We start from the raw sequence: 6,652 nt of genomic DNA, 5'->3' as shown, positions 1-6,652 counted from the left end.
TCAATGTCATCGGCGAACCTCAAAGTTTTTATTTCTCCTCCATGGATACCTACTCCGAAGTGTTCTTTCGTTTCCTTTACTGCTTTCTCAATATACATATTGTATAACATCGGGGGTAGGCTACAACCCTGCCTCACTCTCTTCCCAACCACTGCTTCCCTTTCATGCCCCTTCGACTCTTATAACTGCCATCTGGTAAAATGTAAATAGCCTTTCGCTCCCTGTATTTTACCCCTGCCACCTTCAGAATTTGAAAGACAATATTCCAGTCAACATTGTCAAAATCCATCTAGATCGTTACATGAAACCCTTGGCTATAGTTGTAGGCGACACTCAATCTTAAACTGAGTTGTTGCATGCAAAGCATTGTTAGTTATGTGGGCTAGTTGGAAGATTATCATTCGACAGACAGCAGTTGTATCTCCGAATTCAGATTCCAGCTATTGGCGACTTTGGCAGCATGGGTCCGTGTACACACTCGTAAACGCCACAAACATTGCTCCTTTAGTAGTATCGTGCCAAGAAAATTGCATATGTTACTGAACGGAAATGCGCATCAAAAGGTGTTGTTAATCAGGTAAACGTGCGTAGTTCGTTAAGCAAGTAAACAATGTGAAGTATCGTCGCTGACCACAGTTTAAGTGCATTTGCGTAACAGCGTGATGTCAGGCATGTTAAGCTCCGTACATTGACGTAGTATAGTGAAGTGCTTCGTTGGTTTCATATTAACACTAGTGGTACATCTGCGTCAGTTCTGACCCATGATGGTTTGACGAGGGCGCTACTCCCACCTTAATCAACGCAGGACCAAACGCTCCCCTGACTTTGAATCATTTATGGGATTCCACATCTCACCAAAATTTCGTCACCCCAGCCCACCTAGAAGAATGAAACACTTACTTGTTATTCCTGAAGTACCACATGGGTCATTTTGATATACACGCAGTTTAACGCAATTTGATACCAAAATCAGTCTACATAGTTTCTGGACATATCTCGACGTTATTCACAATACGTTGCATTACATTACGTCAATTTAGGACAAAAATAAACCAAAATATGAAGAATTCGGAGGTTGGACAATGCTTAGCACTGAAGCGCTAAAGCATCTGGTATAGGCATGCGTATTCAGAGAAATGTAAACAGCAGAATACGTCACTGAGTTCGGCAACGCCTATATAAGAGAACAAGTTGGCTTCAAATGGTTCAAATGGCTCTGAGCACTATGGGACTTAACTTCTGAGCTCATCAGTCCCCTAGAACTTAGAACTACGTAAACCTAACTAACCTAAGGACAACACACATATCTCTGCACGATTCATGATTCGAACCTGCGATCGTAGCGGGCGCGCGGCTCCAGACTGAAGCGCCTAGAACCGCTCGGCCACCCCGACCGGCCAGAGAACAAGTGTCTGCCACAGTTGTAAGATAGGATACTGCTGCTACATGGCAGGTTATCAAGGTTTAAGTGAGTTTCAACGACGTGTTATAGTCGGCGCACGAGCGATGGGACACAGCACCTACGAAGTAGCGATGAAGTGGTGATTTTCCCGTACGACCATTTCACGAGTGTACCGTGAATACGAGGAATCCGGTAAAACATCAAATCTCCAACATCGCTGCGACCGGTTAAACAACCTGCAAGGATGAGACCAAAGACGACTGAAGAGAATCGTTCATCGTGACAGAAGAGCAACTCTTGCGCTGATTGCTGCAGATTTCAATGCTGGACCATCAACAAGAATCAGCGTGTGAACCATTCAACGAAAGCCCATTGATGACTACATGACACAAAGCCTTACGCGTCGCCTGGGCCCGTCAGACCCCGACATTGGTCTGTTGATGACTGGGAACATGTTGCCTGCTCGGACGAGTCTCGTTTCAAATTGTATCGAGCGGATGGATGTGTACGGGTATGGAGACAACTTCATGAATCCATGGACCCTGCATGTCAGTAGTTCATGCTAGTGGAGGCTCTGTAATGGTGTGGGACGTGTGCAGGTGGAGTGAGATGGGACCCTGATACGCCTAGATACGACTCTGGCAGGTGAAACGTACGTAACCATCCTGTCTAATCACCTACATCTATTCCTGTCCATCGTGCATTCCGACGGACTTGGGCAATTCCAGCAGGACAATGTGATACCCCCACGTCCAGAATTGCTCGAGGAACACTGTTCTCAGATTAAACGCTTCAGCTGGCCACAAAACTCCCCAGACATGAATATTACTGAAGGTATCTGTGATGCCTTGCAACGTGCTGTCTAAAAGATATTTCTACCCTCCCGTACTCTTACGGATTCATTGACAGGCCTACAGGCTTCATGGTGTCAGTTCCCTCCAGCACTACATTAGTCATTAGTCGAGTCCATGCCACGTCGTGTTGCAGTATTTCTGTGCCCGTTCATGCAGTACATGCCGAGTAAAGCTCATAAGTATGGCATACAATCATGGCTTTTGTCTGATGCTGACAAGCGCTGCATCCTGAGCAAATTCATCTTAAACGTGACTAACGTGAAACTCACGATGCGAGCAACGATCTTGATCGTCATTATGAAACTGGCACAGCCATTGCTCAACTGTGGTCATATCACGACTGACAACTTCTTCGTCTCCGTGAAACTGGCGGATGAACTGAAACAGAAAGAAACAAGTTTGGTTGGCACTCTCTCAAAGACATTCCCTCCTGCTGCGCGAAATGGAGATGAAACGATGTACGTAACACACTTGTACAAGTTGTTCGACAGTCTTCTCATTATATCAAGGGAAAAAGAAAAAAAAAGTCCTTATCCTGAATAAGATGCATGCTGGATGCCAGGTCAATGAGAATGCTTAGAAGGAACTTGAAGAACCTGCGAATTTTTATAGTGAAGCTAAGTTTGGAGTCTATATGCTTGAGTAAATGACTTGACTCTACTGGTAAATTCGAATTGTATATTAATACCGTCAGCTGCTGACGGGGACATGTGTAAATGGGTGCCCCGACCGGGACTCGAACCCGGTATCTCCTGCTTACATGGCAGACGCTCTATCCACCTGAGCCACCAAGGGCACAGAGGATAGCGCGACTGCAGGGATTATCTCGCGCACGCCTCCCGCGAGACCTACATTCTCACCTTATATGTCGACACATTACATTCGTAGTGCCCCACCCTTACCACACTCTTACCCGTAAGAGTTCGGGGGATATCTGTGCATGCGCACAGAAGAAGAAGGTCATGGCCGGTATTGCCAGAACTATACAGGTTGGTCCATTGATAGTGAGCGGGCCAAATATCTCACGAAATAAGAATCAAACGAAGAAACTACAAAGAACGAAACTCGTCTAGCTTGTAGGGGAAAAACAGATGGCGCTATGGTTGGCCCTCTAGATGTCGCTGCCATAGGTCAAACGGATATCAACTGCGCTTTTTTTTAAATAGGAACACACATTTTTATTATATATTCATGTAGTACGTAAAGAAATATGTTTTAGTTGGACCACTTTTTTCCTTTGTGATAGATGGCGCCGAATAGTCACAAACGAATAAATACGTGGTATCACGTAACATTCCGCCAATGCGGACTGTATTAGCTTCGTGATACCTTACCCGTGTTAAATTAGACCATTTACCAATTGCGGAAAGGTCGATATCTTGTTGATATATATAACTATTGTGATCAAAATGCCCAACGGCCGTGTGCTATGTATGCTGCTCGGTATCCTGGACATCATCATCCAAGTGTCCGGACCGTTCACCGGATAGTTACGTTACTTAAGGAAACAGGACGTGTTCAGCCACAAGTGAAACGTCAACCACGACCTGCAACAAATGATGATGCCCAAGTAGGTGTTTTAGCTGCTGTCGCGGCTAATTCGCGCGTCAATAGCAGTGAAATTGCGCGAGAATCGGTAATCTCAAAGACGACGGTGTTTATAATGCTACATCAATATCAATTGCACCCGTACCATATTTCTGTGCAGCAGGAATTGCATGGCGACGACTTTGAACGTCGTGTACAGTTCTGCCACTGGGCACAAGATAAATTACGGGACGATGACAGATTTTTTTCACGCGTTCCATTTAGCGACGAAGTGTCATTCACCAACAGCGGTAACGTAAATCGGCATAATATGCTATTGGGCACCAGAAAATCCACGATGGCTGCGACAAGTGGAACATCAGCGATCTTGGCGGGTTAATGTATGGTGCGGCATTATGAGAGGAAGGATAATTGGCTCCCATTTCGATGGCAATCTAAATGGTGCAATGTTTGTTGATTTCCTACGTAATGTTCTACCGTTGTTACTACAAGATGTTTCACTGTATGACAGAATGGCGATGTACTTCCAACATGATGGATATCCGACACATAGCTCGCGTGCGGTTTAAGCTGTGTTGAATAGCATATTTCATGGCAGGTGGATTGATCGTCGAAGCACCATACCATGGCCCGCACGTTCACCGGATCTGACGTCCCCGGATTTCTGTCTGTGGGGAAAGTTGAAGGATATTTGCTATCGTGATCCACCGACAACGCCTGACAACATGTTTAGCGCATTGTCAATGCATGTTCGAACATTACGGAAGGCGAACTACTCGCTGTTGAGAGGAATGTCGCTACACGTATTGCGAAATGCATTGAGGTTGACGGACATCATTTTGAGCATTTATTGCATTAATGTCGTATTTACAGGTAATCACTCTGTAACAGCATGCGGTCTCAGAAAAGATAAGTTCAAAAAGGTACATGTATCACATTGTAACAAGCGAAATCATATATGGAAACGTGCCTACGTTCTGTATTTTAATTTAAGAAACCTACTTGGTATCAACTGTTCGTGTAAACTTGTGAGCCATATGTTTGTGAGTATTACAGCGCCATCTACCACAAGCGAAAAAAGTGATCCAACTAAAACTGCGCAGTTATCAGCGCTGGCCAGGGCAGCAGTCGAAGATTTTCTGTATCCAGAAAGGCCCGTACAGCACTTGCAACATGGGGTCGTGCATTATCCTGCTGAAATGTAGGGTTTCGCAGGGATCGAATGGAGGTTAGAGCCACGGGTCGTAACACATCTGAAATGTGACGCCCACTGTTCAAAAAGCCGTCAGTGCAAACAAGAGGTGACCGAGACGAGTAACCAATGGCAGCCCATACTATCACGCAGGGTAATACGCAAGTATGCCGATGACAAATACACGTTTCCAATGTGCGTTCACTGCGATGTCACCAAACACGGATGCGACCATCATGATGCTGTAAACAGAACCTGGATTCATCCGAAAAATGACGTTTTGCCATTGGTGCACCCAGGTTCGTCGCTGAGCACACCATCGGAGGCGCTCCTGTCTGTGATGCAGCGTCAAGGGTAACCGCAGCCATAGTGCATGCTGCTGCAAACGTCGTCGAACTGTTCGTGCAGATGGTTGTTGTCTTGCAAACGTCCCCATCTGTTGACTCAGGGATCGAGACGTGGCTGCAGGATCCGTTCCAACCATGCGGATAAGATGCCTGTCATCTTGACTGCTAGTGATACGATGCCTTTTGGATCCCGAACGGCGTTCCGTATTACCCTCCTGAACCCACCGATTCCATATTCTGCTAACAGTCATTGGGTCTCGATGAACGCGAGCACCATTGTCGCAATACGATAAACCATAATCGCGATAGACTACAATCCGACCTTTATCAGTCGGAAACGTGATGGTACGCATTTCACCTTCGTACACGAGGCATCACAACAGCGTTTCACAAGGCATTCCCCATCAACTGCTGTTTGTGTACGATAAATCGTTGTAGGTGTCACCACCGGCGCCAACCTTGTGTGAATGCTCTGAAAAGCTAATCATTTGCATATCGCAGCGTCCTCTTCCTGTCTGTGCGGCTGGTCCCGGCGGAGGCTCGAGTCCTCTCTCGGGCATGGGTGTGTGTATTTGTCCATAGGATAACTTAGGTTAAGTAGTGTGTAAGCTTAGGGACTGGTGACCTCAGCAGTTAAGGCCCGTAAAGATTTCACACACATTTGAACATTTTGATTCTTCCTGTCGGTTAAATTTGGCGTCTGTAGCGCATGATCTTCATGGTGTAGCAATTTTAATGGCCAGTAGTTAACTTCGGCCCTCGCTGCTCCGTTCCCTGACGCGTTCAGACGCCGGCCGCGGTGGTCTCGCGGTTGTAGGCGCGCAGTCCGGAACCGTGCGACCGCTACGGTCGCAGGTTCGAATCCTGCCTCGGGCATGGATGTGTGAGTTGTCCTTAGGTTAGTTAGGTTTAAGTAGTTCTAAGTTCTAGGGGACTGATGACCACGGCAGTACTCAGAGCCATTTTTTTTGAACGCGTTCAGACACTTTGCAAACCTTTCGGCCCAGAAGGCGTCTGGTGGTTGTCCTGGACTGCCCTCCCCCCCCCCCCCCCACTCCCGCCTCACCGTTGTGCAGAGCTGTTCGTGGCTTCGGAGGCTGCCCCTACAGCCCGCGTGCCGGCGGCCTGCTGTACCCCTCACCTCGCCTCCCTGGCCAGCCCGGGGCCGTGTCGCTGTCGCGGTGTCCCGCGGGAGGCCGGAATTCCGACGCTCGGCCTGTGTAGGAGGCGCCCTCACCTGCCTTTCCCATGGGGCGAGCCGTCCCGCCCCGACCCGTCCCACGGGCGCTGCCGCCAGGAATGCGACAGG

General features: G+C 47.5%; 1 non-coding gene across 1 annotated transcript; it reads right to left on the bottom strand.

Moving 5' to 3' along the window:
* Nucleotides 1–2,977: 2,977 nt before the first annotated feature.
* On the bottom strand, nt 2,978–3,052 carry Trnat-ugu (transfer RNA threonine (anticodon UGU)). Its single transcript has one exon. It is a non-coding gene; the product is annotated as a tRNA-Thr (tRNA).
* Nucleotides 3,053–6,652: the final 3,600 nt, after the last annotated feature.

The sequence above is a fragment of the Schistocerca gregaria genome, chromosome 10, assembly GCF_023897955.1.
Source record: "Schistocerca gregaria isolate iqSchGreg1 chromosome 10, iqSchGreg1.2, whole genome shotgun sequence".
Lineage (NCBI taxonomy): Eukaryota > Metazoa > Arthropoda > Insecta > Orthoptera > Acrididae > Schistocerca > Schistocerca gregaria.
Note: the sequence above shows the minus strand (reverse complement) of the source record. Positions and strands in the feature narration are given on the sequence as shown.